General features: G+C 47.9%; 1 protein-coding gene and 1 long non-coding RNA gene across 6 annotated transcripts in view; one reads left to right on the top strand and one right to left on the bottom strand.

Annotated features, from left to right (window-relative positions):
- Window positions 1–15,491, top strand: part of LOC100644170 (nephrin) — a 253,734-nt gene that overhangs the window by 156,794 nt on the left and 81,449 nt on the right. The window lies entirely within an intron of this gene.
- LOC110119318 lies at window positions 2,722–11,074 on the bottom strand. The gene is made up of 2 exons (XR_002307711.2): window positions 6,836–11,074; window positions 2,722–5,821 (listed from the first exon to the last, which is right to left on the bottom strand). It is a non-coding gene; the product is annotated as an uncharacterized LOC110119318 (long non-coding RNA).

Raw genomic sequence — 15,491 nt, 5'->3', positions numbered from 1 at the left:
CGCGAATATTTTGTAATTAAACAGAAATAGAGACCACGAGCCGTTGATTCATCTGCTCGTGTTGTGGCGGAAATGTTTCGCAATTAAACGAGGTTGCATCACCGTGGCAACGAAACGTCGAGAGGAGAGAGAGAGAGAGAGAGAGAGGAGGAGGAGGGGGAGAGAGGAAAAAGAGGAACGCGTAGTGAAACTCACCGATAGATCTAAATCCCGTGGGATGTTGTTACGAGCCTCGTGATTATTAATGGTAACGGCCGATAATGATTTCAGGCGAATTTTTATTCATCCAGATTTTTATGTGGCGATCGCGCGCGCTTTTCTCTCGTCAAATAACCACGCGACACTGTAGCAGGAACGCGAAATGGTCGTTTCCCCGGGGAAAGGTAGCGACAGTGCGAAGTTGGTGGCCGTGCTGCGGCCCGAAAAAAACTTTCTGAAACAGCGCCGCGCGACAACAGTTCTATCCATCAACGAGCGAGCGTAATTTTTTGAAATACAGCCAGTAATTACTTGAAATGTATGCAAATACTTTGTCGCGCGACGCGGCTGATAAATCTGCCGGGATCCAAACTGCAAAACGACGCGACACGCCACCACCCTTGCTCTCCCTATCGCAGGCAAAAATATCGCAGCTCTGCCGGATGAATGGGGAAAGCCGCGTCGAATCGCGATCGTTTGAATTAGTATTTGAAAGCTGGGTCGCGCGAGTTTCAACGTATTCACTGGGTTCGTGATATTTAAGTTAAATACAACCGAAGAATACCGTAGCAACCGGCGCGAAACTGTATTTTCCCTGGCGCTGTGTGATTCGGTGTGGTCTGGTGTGTAGCGTAGTCTCGCCTGTTTCCACCTGAAAGCCACGTACACACATACATAATATATTTAAAAAGGTATCACAGACCGCGTGCATGTAACACGCGCGTCGCATAAGTATGTATTCGACCCGGTTCACCGACTATGCAAGAAAATGCACGGGTAAAGAGGACGGGAGAAAATGTGACCGAGGCGGAATAAAGGAACGCGACGAGCTGAAAACAGTGAAAGAAACGGCGCAGGCACTGCCGAGTCGAAGAGATCGAGAGAGCCAACCGAGAGAGGAGAAAAGCTCGGGGAAACAATCGTCGAATGTACGTGTTGCGCGTAAATTCGATCGCGCCTTTCTGTACGCGAGTACGAGAAGAAATTGAAAAAGGATCGCGAAGGAAACGAGTGCGGAGTCACGCGTCAGAGACCGAACGAACAACGCAAATGGAGACAGGGAGCGAGGAGAAAGCACGAAACGAAGGCAAGGTAAGACGAGGCACAGGGCCAGCAGATAGGGGAGGATTACTCGCACTCGAGAGCTAAGAGCACGAGGAAATAAAGGCTGGCGCGAGCTCGTGAAACGCCACTTTCTTCGAAACTTTTTTCCACGGAAAACCACGTGCTCGTCGCAAACAAGAAATACAATGGCTGCGAAAGTGCAACGCGGAAACGAATTAGGCTGCCGTTAAAAAGCTGCTCGGCGAAACGTCGTAAAGTAGCCGGTGCAGTTGCGTGGAGAGAATCTGATATTATTCCCGAGGGTTATCGCTCTGCTTCAAAGAAACCACCTTGTGTTTCTTAGGACGATCGGTGACGATTCTGTCCGAGCACCGTCTCCACGCTACTCTCGCTAAAACGTTCCCGTTCGCGTTCTAATAGGAAAGATAGATCTCTCCTACAACTTAATTAACCCTTAAACTACCCGCTAACCTTTCGTTTTGTCGTCGATCTTTCGAAAGACCGTGAAACGAATTTGCCAGCTGGCAGGTCTGTTTGGCTAAACTCGACACCGGCTCGTAATGAGATTTTGAGGCGACCAACGCCAGCGCAAGTATTGGTAGCGTTCCTTAGCATAAGAAAGTTTCCTAATCAATCAATTTCTCGTTTACACTACGAACGTCAACGTCAGCCAGCGTTTCGTAGTTTCGCTGTTGTTCGAGCCTCGGTTTGGCTCGATAGCGCAAAGCGAAATCTTATTATCGGGCTACGTGGTTCCTTCGTTTTCGACAGTCGTCGTCATCCTCTGTACCGGCACGAAACGTCAGTAATGAGTCGACTATCCTATGATTAAGGTAAGCGGTATTTGACAAGACGGAACGAGCCGTATCAGTCGGTAGCTTCTTAACTTCAACCTCTTAATACCTTAATCCGCTTACGTCATGACCAGATTTTACGTGCTCGCCAGGATTACTTCGTATACGTCGCTCTAATCGCGCCATTTTATTCGGCTTCCTTCCTTTAATTTCGTCTTTCAATTATCTTTACGACATCCTTTCCTGGCTGATGTAGTATGGGAAATTTAATTGGATAGATACCGGAAATAACTGTCTTTCGTTTAAAAGGAGATGACCGGCCGATCGCGGGAAACGTTCGGGTCGCGAACACTGCCAAAGTGAATGGATTACCAACGAATTCGAATTGTAACTGTATCAATGCTAATCCACGACGCGGTAGAACGCTGCCGCACAGCTGCTCCCATAATTCAAAGACGAACGAAAAAAAGAAAGAGAGAAGCGAAAAATACTCGCTCGTGATTCGATTCAGGGTGGTATTTACCTGCGGAATAGCCCGCAATAAAAGCGAACGCGTTACCTCTCTTTCTTTCTTTCTTTTTTTTTTTTTTTTTTGTAGAAAGAAGGATCGGTGAAACAGAGGAAACATTCAGGGAATATTAAAACTCATCCGTCGAAACAACTCTTGACCAACGATTTAACGGCCGTGTAATAATCCGATGGTGGTCGAATGAGAGGAAGAAGGCAGGAGGGAAGACGGATGCATCCGGTGTCGCGCATTTTTCTCAACCGGAGCCAGGCAAGAGAGAGCGTAATGACTGGTTAGCGCGAACAAAGTGGCGAGGCTGCGTCAAAAGAGCAGCTCGTCCGCGTATCGCGCGCGTTTAACGAGCATGCACTTTGCCTTATCTATTTTCCTTTTTTTTTTTTTTTGTCCTGTTTTCCTGTTTTTTGTCGGTGACGCGTATCCGAGCGGACTCGGGTCCACCAGGCTCGAAACTGGAATCGAAATCCACGAACAGTAGCTGTCGCGGCATGGAAATTACGAGGGGCACGAACGCCCGGCCCGTTAAATTAATAGTAATTAGTTAAGCGGACGTTTGGAGCAGGGAGTGCCAGTGAAAAATTGTAACGGCCGGTGATAATAACCGGCGGCAGTTCAGGACGATTTATAAATAACGCGACAGCGTCGAAGAGAATTACGCTCGCGTTTCGCTCGTATCAGATATCCGCGGCCGCACGCGACACCGGACGCGTGTTTCCTCTAAATCGACCGTTCCAGCTCTTTTACTCCTTTTCGATTCTGCCAACCCTTTCACCTCTCGTAGTCGCAGGCCCGCCTTTAACTCTGCCATACACGCGAAACGTGTGTGTGCTCGCGATGCCTGCCATACTCGCCATGCCCGCCGGCTACTACATCGCCACTGCTGTCCGGAAGTAACTCGTGCCACGCTACTATTACTGTAAATATACCGTCTGTGTTTCGTTCTTCCCTAAGCGGCCGGAACTTTACATGACGCAGCCACGATGAAAACTGCAACCCGATTTTATGGAATCTCGCAACTCCCGTAAACCTTGTCCCCCGTCGCGGCTTCTACCTTTTAACCAATTAACCAATTACCAATTAATTCCAGGATCGAATAACTCGAGAACGAACGAGCTTAGGATAACGTCGCAGGAACTTTACTGACTGCGACGTTAATCGCGCTCGCGTTTTTCGTTTCCTTCCGATTCAAACTCGTGCACTGTAACGTTAAATACAATCAACAACAAATCTTCGAGGCGCATTGCGATCTCGCTTTACGACACATTCTTAAATTACCCCTGGCTTGTTAAGTAATTGCAATTAAAAAGGGTATACCGTGAGATAAGGCGTGCCGCTATTCCACAGTTACTTGGCACGAGCCACGAGTATTTTCACTTAATCACGTCGATAGAGGAAGAAGTAAGAACGAACTTTGATCCTCGTGGCTCGGCAGAACTCTATATTATGTAATCATCGGTGGAGAGCGCAAACATCGAAGTTCCCGATCGATGAAGGAAGATCGTATCAATTTACCAGAAGAGCGTGGCGACGGTGTCGAATTGAATCCGCGATAGCGATACAATCCGTGTCGTTACAGCGATAATTAGCAGCCGCTTTGAAGCACTTAACTGGCCGGCCGTGCTTGGAAATTCGTATCACTTTCTCCGCTGTAAATTTCAACTGAACTGGTTGTCTTCTCGTTCGTCGTTTGCGACGCGATACACCGTGACTTTAGGTCGGGAAACATAACGGGGACGAGCATGCCACGCCGGAGAAAATTTTCGCTGATAACAACGGGACCGGAGCTAACCAACTTCGCGTGTCGCTCGAGTTCTTCGCAGATTCTTCGCAAGGACGAAATAACGAGCACCATCCGCCTCTCTCGACTCTTACCGCTCCTTTTCCTCTGCCTTTTTTCGAGTTATTTTCGTCGGTGAAAGAGTTCACAGAAATTCCAACTGTTTCGCATGGGTAGTACCATTTTCCATGTAAAATCAATAACGAGAAGCTGAGAAACGACCCAACGGAAACGAAACCCGGATAATTTCCTCAAATAGCTACTTCTATATTAGCTAGCTAGCTTATAGGTTAATTTATTTAGTGTACTGTTACGGACGTCACTTACGAACAATTCTACGAAAAGTTAGGACATTCCTCGAAAATAGAAGAAGGTTCGCGGAAAAAGATACGCTTTTGAAACATGAAGATCCTTCTAGACAATTCGTTTTACGCGAGACATTATCGAAAAGAGTATTTCGGGAAATCGGAACGGTGTATACACGTACACACGTAATGACGCAACTGAATGAATAATTTATCAATTTATCGATAAATCGTACGAATCGAACGTGTTGCATTACTTACACTCGTTTAACCTTGCCCTCTGGTAGGTTTCAATGATATACGATATACCCTGGTTTCGCATAAAATGAAACGTCGACAACGTGGAATTGCACTGGCAACTATTGGAAATCAAAATTTCATACGCGATACCGCATGCACTCGATAAAATATGAAACGCATTACTACAATTAGATTCGTCAATCGCGGTTTCATTACTACATCACTGTCATATCGGTAATAACTGTCATTAGCTGGCCGTAGCTCGTGTTCTACCGCGCGAAATGATAGTCTATAGTTTGCCTCGCTCTATTCGTAGGACGTTCATGTAGAAACGTTCCAACTGAATCAACTTGTTTCTCGTTAACTAAAATTTTGCTTGTTGAGAAACATGCGACGCGAAAGCAAGGCGAAAGGAGTCGACCAGGTTTGTACATCGATGTTATTGAAAAAACGGCTGCTGTCAGCAACGAGAAGGATAAAAGTAAAGGGAGAAGGAAAGGGAGAAAGGAAGGAGAAGTAAGGAGCATTCACCTTTGGAGAAACGTCAGGAAAGCGGTGCGTCAGCTCACGTCTTGACTGAGTTTACGAGGCACCATAGCCACGAGTGTATTTGCTCGTCGAAATCCACAGGATGCCGGTTTACGGGTGACGTAAACGGGTTCTAGCAGTCGGCCTGCCGCTCGACCCGTCCTTCTGCCTTGGCCTCTGGTGGTTTATGGTCTGGTTATTCGGTTGACGCGACCCTCGCCACTTTACAAGATCCGTGCAAAGCGGGGAGTTCCGGGGAAACGCATAATAAGGTTTTCCCTGGCTCCAGAGCTCGGATCGTTCTCGTCCAACGGATCACGGATGTCTCGTTCGCTTCTTCTTCGTTTCTACTTCTAGCTAGTTGCTCGACGTCCCGGATCGGTCATTCCTGGAAATCAGAACAACGATTGGAAAGGTGGAACAGGAGAATCCACAGCAGGATTATTTACGAAGCTGCAGCGATACTATTTTGGCAATTTGCCTGTTGTCTAGAAATAAATTTCCCATTCTCGTGACCTGATAAATCGCGCGTAAATTTTCTGCAGGTTCGAGTCATTGTTCGAAATCATTATTGGAAGCTCGCCGTGTTATTCCGATTGCTTCGACCGACTCTGCTCACTCTGCCAATTACGAGAAGACGCGTAACGGAAAGCAAAACGGTCGCTTATTATTCCTGGGACTGTTCGATCCAGTCTTACGTGATCAATTTGTAAGTTCGCAAGGAATAACGAGTAATCGCGAAAGGCGCGGGTCGAATCACGCCAGGATACCTCCGGAATTCGAGGGAAGTTGGAAAGTTCAGATTGTCTTTCCCTATTTCCTTAACACGGCTTCCCGTAACACACTTCCCCTCGTTGTTCGATATCTTTGAGCGGCGAGACGAAGAAACAAATTGGACGTCTTCTCGCTCGTAATCGGAAACTGGCGACGAGAGTTTTACGGTTGGACGTCGAACTACGCGGTACGCCAGATTAAAGATGTAGAAACGAGGGACAAGAAACATGGCGAGAGAACAGGGCCGATCTCGTCGAATCTTGTCGCTCGTTTTTTCATACATTACCATATTTACGCGAATGTTAAAATTCAAAGAACTCGAGAAAACTCGCGCTACCGCGAAAAAGTGCTGCGGTCTTTCGAGAAGCGTGCTAATATCGGCAAAACGAGCGGTAAACCAGACGTGATAAACGTTTGCTTGAAACGTAGCTAATTCGACGGCGAATTGTACGGTGGCAAACTAGCGGCCATGACGGTGAATTTGGTAGAGAGGCAAAGTTGAAGCCGTACGTGTCCCGGGCTCATAATCGTTGATTATTTCTTTGTTGGGGAAATTTGGATAGTTGAATCTACTCCGGGGCGACGAAGTTTCAAAGTACCAACAGCATCGTAGCAGGTTTCGACTTACAATTCGAGTCGCAACTTCGAGCCGCTCTCTTCGTGGTACGTCGAAGCAGAAATTGCTGCTTTCCCCCGCCTCGACGTTTTGGAAGCATCCTGGCAACTTCTAACCACCGTTATACACATCCTAGTTCACTCGGGGGACCAAACAATTCGCTGCTATCTCTCCCAACCGGCACTCGAGTTTCAAGCTAGTTTCAGGCCTGGGAGATAAGATGTATCTAGGAAGCTGTAAGAAAGAAACTGCGAGAAGAATACCAAAGTACCGTAATAATTGTGTTCTACGAGCGAACGAATCCAAGATATCGCGAATGTCGCGTACGTTTTGACGATCTAAGCGAGAATTACGACGTACGAACAGGTACGAAGGGAATAGGCAATTATGAAATTACTTGCTTTAGAACTCGGCGAACGTTTTGACCAAACTTTGTCGAAATTTCGTACTGGTATAGTCCTCGTTGAGGAAACTGTAGATTCGAAGAGGTTGAGAGAAGAGAGGAGAAAGAATTAGGTTTGTTCGGTGATTCTAGAAGACGTAGGATCTCAGAGACTTCGACAACGATTTCGTTATCGTGAAGAACCGGCCAAGTCCAAGGAGTCCTTTGAGAGACGTTACCTCGTAGCGAATACACAGGTCGCACCTTAACAAGCCCGGAACCAAGGGAAAAGAGACGCAAAGGAAGACAGACAAAAAGGAGAAAAACGAATGTCGCTTAATCAACGCTTCTCACTCGACGAATTTTAAAGAAATGTCGTAGAACTTGCGCACGCTCCCGTGGCCCTTGTCTACCCCGACGAGTAAACGAGCAAACAGAAGGTATGGAAATCAGGCAGAAGACATTCCCGAAACGAACGCTTCGCTCGATAAAGTAGTTCGAGTCGACGCATCCCGAAACACGTACATAATTCTCGAAACCTCTTTCGAACATGAATTTTGTTCGAATCGAAATACTTTCGAGAAAATTTCGTAAATGCAATTTACTTAGCGCGTACCGTCCGTTGGAAAACGTTCGCGGCGAGAGTATTTCTGAAGGAATACTTGTCGAAGGAGAGAAGGAAAAGGAGCAACGAATACGCTTGTCGACGAAGAAAAGGAGAAGGAAGAGCTTAGTCGACGGAGAAACGCTTTGTTCGTTGATCGGCATCGGGCCGATCGACCTTCCCCTTGGTCGAAGAATAAAGAGAAACCTTGCTGGCCTGTACAATCGGAAGGCCCCATAGTTCGTGCTCACGGAAACGTGTCTAAAGCGCTTGACCATTTATTGTCTACTCGAAGATCACCGCCAGCCTGCCATCTTCACGGACAATATCTATCCTTCGAGCTTTTATCGACTGACCGATCGATTCTACCTGATTGCGACACCATCTTTGTCATACGTGACGCCTCGTCGATGAACGCTATATAGATACGATTATAGCGACGATGTCCGATGCAGCGAAGCGTTCTCGTCGTATAAGAGCGAACGGCGAAGATGCGACGTCTGTCCGACAGCAGATTGCGCGAAACGTATCGAGTTGGAGGAAGATTTCTAGTAAGCGAAGAGAACGACAACGCGACGCGTTCGACGATCCTGCGGTATTCGATAAAAGTTGCGAAAGCGATCCGGCAGGAAGCTGTGATGATTTCCTAACGTTGGAATAAGATCCAACATCACGTAGGTCAGATTCGTTTTAATACGGTTCGGCCATTTGACGACGGAGGTTCCTTTTCCGTGAAAGCTGGACGAGGTCCAGCCTGAAGCAGGACATCCACTAGGGGCGGACGTGCCTCGCCGTAATTCAAGCGGATAAGAGAGAAGGTGGTCCCGGGTCTTGGTCTGGGCAGCAAAGTCCACAAGGTGGCGGGTACACAGAGGACGCGAATGAGAAAGCCGTGTAAAAAGGATCCCGGGGATTAAGATGACAGAGGCCGCGATGGAGCACGGTCGGCCATGAACGTGATTCCTACTCTGGAGTCGATGGGTATACTTCTTGGAAGAACCGGCAGCCACTTAACTCCTTCGAGATCGATCCTTCTCAAGGTAAACTGTATGCCGGACGTGACGTACTTCGTTCGAGCCCACTTTCCTTCGGCCGCGTTACCGTTTCTGTCTCTCCTTTCTCGCCTGCCTTCTCCGGCTGTTCCGATAAAACCAAGCCGATGGAAATCCAAAGTTTGATTTATCCATCGACGATCTAGAAAATAAAAAGATAATACCCAGAAGCGGTTGATTGGCACGCGGTCGTGAGAAGCGGCATCGCGAGATCTGGCTATTATTCGTAGCTGGTTCTAGACGGAGAATGCTGGCACAAGGAAAACGCGATTCCTGCTGTTCAAATTGCATTCGCTTCGGTTCGTAAAGCTCGTCATCCTCCGCGGCCGGTTGCGACGACGGTTTTCAAGCTAAACGGCACGGCACAAAGAGACACTGGTATGTCGGAGAAGGAATTTCAGCGATAGCGCTGATACGCCGTGCTTTCGATATTTCCGCACGTTAGGGGAACACTAAACCAATGAAATTCGTGGGTAGTGTGCTTAATTAGGACGCAGGTTCGGGCGATCGCAACAAGAATTCCATGGTGGGTTCGAGTTAGCAGGTACCGGACGATAAGCCAACTCGTTGGATTGGCCGGTTGGGGCGGGGTAAATCGAATCGAGAGGAAGAGGGAGCGCGCAGGGCGGAATAGCTGCCGGCAATTATAACGTTGTACGAGGCCCGAGCAGTAAATAATGGGTTTTGGGCTTGTCCGGTATTCAGCCAGAGCGTCAATCACCCTCAATCAGTTAGCGGGCTGGCTGCGACCTAAATCAGAGGGTGCGAGAGGGAGGCTGGCGAACGAGAATACGGCCGAGAGATCGAGATAAACGGAGGAGGACAGAGGGACGGACGACGAGCTTGATATCGGACCCGGTGAGTGTCAGCCGATAAAGCCGGAATGACAAAGAGGGAAAGACGGCTGGAAGACAGCTCGGAGGATGATTGAAAGGATGGCGGCTGGAAAAAGAGAGGGAAACGACAGCCAGGTATTGCGAAAGTATCGCGCGGGATCCGGCCAGCCGGCGTTCCGTGATCGCCTCTTTTCAAATGTTCGTTCGCGAACGTTGAACGTGGACGTGTCGCGTCTACGGAATATTACGTTCGCCTCGAACCAGACGAGATCCGTGTTAATAAATTTCATGCATCGAAAATCCGACAATGGAAGGTCGACTGGTTAATCGCAAGTTCGAAGCCGACTAATCAATTAACGCGAGTCGAGGTGGCGCGCTTGCGAGTCGTATGAAACTCCACGTTCCATCCTCCTCTTCTTCCCTCCTTGTCTCTTTCGTCTAATCTCTCCCAACGAAATTGTACGAGCTACGAGTACGAGGCGATCGCATCTGGCAAACGGCACTGTTCGAATTGAACCGCCGTCGACCTTGTCGAGTTATCGTACGCGCGCGTTATCGTTACTCCGGCCGTATTGAATTCGCGACCGAACCAACCTACCGTATACGACAATCGAGAAAGTTGTCGCATCACCCCGACCCGACGACTAGGTCGCTTTCGATTCCTGTCCTCTCGCACAATGCTCGTTATCGGTGACGCAGCTTCTGTCCCGAAAATGGAAGACAGCGATGAATATTGCAACACCGAGGAACACCTCGGTGTTTCCATACTCTCTGTCCGGCACATACATTCTCGCTTCGTTATCAGTTGGAAAGGTTTACGCGAATTAGTCACGACACGCTGGAATTCGGCGTACAATCGCGCCAATCTCGTTTCGATAGTTTCAAAAATGATTCCACTTGGTAAAATACGCGAGCGAGAGGAAACGCGCGGCGCGGTTTACGTTCGCGAAAGATTCGATTCAAAGGGGAACAATGTAGATCGGGTTTCTACTTGCTTTCCTTTAAAACTCTCGCTCCAGGCAAACCGTTTATATCGTTCTCTGCTCCCTCCTGAGAATAGTTTCGCTGGTAGACGGTCAAAACTTCCTCCCACGCGGTTTCGTACCCGGTGTATTCTTTTCCGCGATCGACCAGTCACGATAAGAATACCGTGCGCGTTCGTTCGTCTATCGAGCTTTAACCTTTCTTTATCGAGCAACGGAGATAACTCGACGACCGGTCGTATCTCGTATCGAACGTCAAATCCTCCAAAACGACTCGTCGTACCTGCCGAATCGCTCTTTCAAATCCCGATTCGTCATAATAATTTAAACGCTGTCCGTGATATTCGATTCCTGGGGATGTCGCGCCCACTTACGCCTCGCATGCTCGATGAAACTACATTATGGCCGAATTATTCGGCGTAAAACAGTAAAATGTAAAAAGGCTTGACGGGCGAGACGAGCTGGGTGGAGCTTTTAAAAGCTCTCTTTAATCCCGTAGTCTCTCGATTGACCCCCCGCTCCATCGATTTTCATCGACTTTTACGCGCACGTTTCCGTTCTTGCCTAACAGCTTTCGTTTTGCAGCTCGATCAATCCATGCTGAAATCCAATTGCTCGGATGCACCGGTCGTCGGAATAAATTCATTTCACCCTTTGATACGCAGCAAAGTATTTTGCTATCCGCTTTCCTTGCACGGTCGGTTTTAATTACGAGAAAAGTTTAAATTTATTTCGAATATCATCCGCCTCGGTTTTCTCTCGCTCGATAGTGCAACTTTTGTTCCCGTGAGATACATAGTACCGAGGAAACGTGGAGACGAACAGTCCCGGAAAAATATCCTGCAATCGATCCTTTTCGATGAAACTTACACGGTAATAGCTTTGAATTACCTAGAAACTGTGTTTGCACGTTAATGATCGGACAAATAGAAGCGCTCGTTTCGCGTGTGCGCTCGCTAAGCTTAGCTCCGCGAGTTCCTCTCTTTCGTTTAGAAATACTAGAAACCGTTCGATCTCGAACGCTTGAATTTACAAATAAAAGTAAATTACGAATGTCTATCTTTGTCCACGATGGAATCAAATTTTCCATGGTAAAAGGTAAAAGCCTCGTCGTTCCTTCTAAAAATTACATCTCTGTGTTTAGTCCCGTATAGTTTGCAACTAACGGGCGTTAAACGAAAGAAAATTGACCAGCGGCTAGTCTACTTCAACCAACTAACTGTCGCTTTGTAGCAGAGCGCGTAGCTACTCGTTCCCGCTACAAAAAGCCGAGATCCCTATAGCTTGCAGAACTGTCCAGTGATGTACTAAAAACGAATCACGATATCAAAACGATCTCGTTGGGAGCATCGTCGTTCAATTTATCCCCTTTCCGTGGAAACGCTATCCCGGTCGATGGTTCGGCTTGACTTCTGTCTAGCCGAAAGTGGAATCTCGTCGGAGGCGCGATTTCGTTTGACTGCCATTATCGATTCTCATTACCGTGTGTTCTCGGTGCACCTGTTTCGTTTCCATCGCAAAGCCGCGCGTCGAATTTTCCCCTTGCCGCGTCCTTCCTTCCTTCTCTTTATTCTTGCCAACTATCCCTCTCGGCTATACGGCGAACTTCGCGTAAGAACGAGTCAACAACACAGCCAGCATTTTTACATTTGCATGCAAATAAGTGGGGATCGTGAAATCTATGTGGCCCGATCTATGTAACAACCCGTGTATACCTAAGCGAATAGAGCATCCTTCGTTCGCAACGAAACTCAATTACGTTTCGTAATCGTAAAAAGGTTCTGACGAAGAATACAATTGTTAAACGAGTCGATTCGTATACGCCGTCTGTCGCGAATACGGTGCCTTTTTATCTCGGTTCCAAAGTAGAACAAATCCATCGAAGAGGATACAGTAAGATAGCGCGCGAGTTTTCCGATTACGTACGTTGCGCGTAACTGCAACAATTTGTGTAACGCAGCGAACGGACCGTAAAGGCATTCGGTTGCGCGCATCGATCGACGAGCAACGTAGCACGGTCAAACGTCTCTGTTATCACGCTTCTAGCCTTCCATCGACCGTATCTACGAGACGGCCCCTTTAATCGAGCTCGAGGCAAACTCGAGAACTTTCCTCGTATTGTCGTTGCACGTGTAACTCGCGTCTCAGCCTCTTACCTTTCCTCGTCGTCCTCGAGCTGCCAGTTTCCACCGAAGAACCGAACGGCTGCCATCGTCGCGCAGCATCGCGTCGTCGCAAGCTTTTTTCCAATTCGTCACGCCAGACAATCTATGCACGTAAGTGCAGTGTGCGACGTCGCTCTGCAAGACACATCGCTGGTAATAAGATAATGCTGGACGTAAACGGCCGATGGCACGCGTCGAGCAGGCACATCCTCGAATTTAGCGTCTCTGTTATCGGCCGCGCTGTAGCTACGCTCTTCCCGAATTAAGCCATGGTCCCTTTAATCGAAGCTGACGGGAGCTGCACCATCGTTCGTCGTGTCTTCGCGCTACACCTGCTGTGTCCCTTTACGTTAGCGAAACAGCCGGGAACACGGCCGTTCGTTTGCAGATAGAAATCAGCTCGTCGATCTCGTTAATCGTTGCTGGCGCCAACACACCCTTTACGAGATTGTTCTTCCAAGTCTCGTTATAGAGACCGGCCGTTTCTCACCGGGCGAAATACGCGTTAGAACCGTGCGCTGTGTAAGATACTCGGAGAGATGCGAATTCGAGGTGACGATTTTCGTTAAGAGAGCGTGAGGTAGTGGCGAACGAGGGATAAGCGATAAACGCGAATATAACTCCTGGAACACAATTCAAGTGGATTGGTTCGCGCAACCCTCCTCCACCCGCATGTAAATAGGTTTTAATATACCAACGCGTCGTACTTGTATACCAACACTCGGCTTGCTACGAGTAATTTCAAGCATTTAACCCGCGAGAGGGTTTGAATGGCTGAAAGGGCTCCTGCTGGGTATAGGGGACGCGAGCAGTCGGAGAGCAGTGTGAAATTTAAAGTCTTCAGAAAACAACGCGCCAGGTGCGGCGTTATTTGCGTTAATCAAATGCCTCTCGAGCCGCTATTAGCACGCCGTGTCTAATCCGTGAAGAACGCCTGGAAAATTCGATTACGGATTCGAGCGTCTCGCTTTTCTGCTAAATTAACCAGAAAGGGAAGGGAGAGAATGAAAGAGGAAGGGAAAATACTCACGCGCATTTCTGTCATCCTTGGTATTCGTCACCTTGGCCGAGCCTAATTTTTATTAAAATCTCTCGCGCCACCTTTCTTCCCCTGAATTGTCATTCGAAATGCTAATCAACATAAGGGAGTTCGTAGTAAATAAATTAAACGAACATCCCGAGCGGAGATAAAAAAGAAAATGAGCATGAGTTTGGGGATGGAATGTTCGTTTTTTTTTAAAGGGTCTGTAGAAAACGGCCAAGGGGGATGTTCAACGTATTCTATGAGAAATTACGAAAAATAATCCTCGAAAATTATCATGAGAATAGCTTCATGGTCGCGCGCTGAGGTCTACCCGAACAACAATGCCGTCTGGTCCTATCTGCATAACAATGTTTAGCCGTGAAAACAAAGCTCCGTGACGTACCGGGTCAGCGCCGCGCCGGTAAAAAAAAAGGTGATATATTAACTAGACCGTGGTTTTCGACAACTTTGTCGAATTTAAAGTCGAACTCGTTCGTAATCGTTCCCGTGTCCCAACGAAAGAAACTTTCCTTTTCTCTCGATGAACCTCGATAATTTCGAAGACGTTAGCGAGCGTTCGGAACGAAGAGTGCGTGTTGCACACGGATGGCGTGTTCACGGGCAGTAACCCTAAATATTAACACGGGCCCCACGCGGGTGAATTGCCCGCCATTACCATCGCCACCGTGCTTGGTCATTAGCGTGGAAATATTGAATTTCGTTATCGACCTGCTATTACCGGACTGACCTGGCCACAAGAACGACTATAAGAACAAGGAAACTACAGTCGAAATCGAACGTGTCGGACCGAAACGCCGCTCTTTACGTCGCCGTTTGTGAACGTCGTACAACCATGTTCGATGTTACTTTGGGATATCTTTTCTGTCGCGTAACCATCAACGTCGACGCGTTGAACGTGGAGTCTTTTAAAATTACACGGAGCGGAGGAACTTGATGGAAGGGAGTGTGCGCGCTACGATGCAGGCAGAAACGCGAGACGAAATATTGTAATAAGAGGAAGAGCGATTGTCTGATGAAATTTTGTCGACGCGTGTTCTTATCGACTCGCTCGTCAAAGGATGACTCCATATTTGTCGAGCTGGCTTCGTCGTCTTCGTCGTTGTCGTTACCGCCGTTGCAGTACTTTCTAGCGGCGCCTCGTGCCGAGAGAAAGAGAGGGAGAGTAGTTTGTTCAGAATTCAATTTATGAGCTTTGCTTTTCACGAGCTCGCATCTACAGAAGAAGATGGGTTTTTATTTAATGGATAGCTCGTATCGCGAACGTTCAACTCGAAATATGTCGCTATTACGGAATAGCAAATTGGAGCTAGAAGAGGATTGATGAGGAACAGGAGGATGGTTCCAAGTATAGTTAGACCGCAATTGCACGCCGTGATATCGTGTGTACGCGCAGCGTGAGAGCTTCGGTGAACTCGTGTATTGTTATTCCTCCGTTAATGTTAGCATCCACCTACGTACGCGTCGGGCCACATTCCTCGTGCGTACACACGTCGACGTTCCACTCTCTCTCCCTCTCCCTCTCTCCCTCTCCCTCTCTCTCTCTCTCTCTCTCCCCCTCTCTCTCTCTCTCGCCCTCCCTTTCTGATACATTCATCGAATGT

Source organism: Bombus terrestris, chromosome 5 (genome assembly GCF_910591885.1).
Source record: "Bombus terrestris chromosome 5, iyBomTerr1.2, whole genome shotgun sequence".
Taxonomy (NCBI): Eukaryota; Metazoa; Arthropoda; class Insecta; order Hymenoptera; family Apidae; genus Bombus; species Bombus terrestris.
The sequence above is the reverse complement of the archived record's forward strand: the minus strand, read 5'-3'. Positions and strand labels throughout refer to the sequence as shown.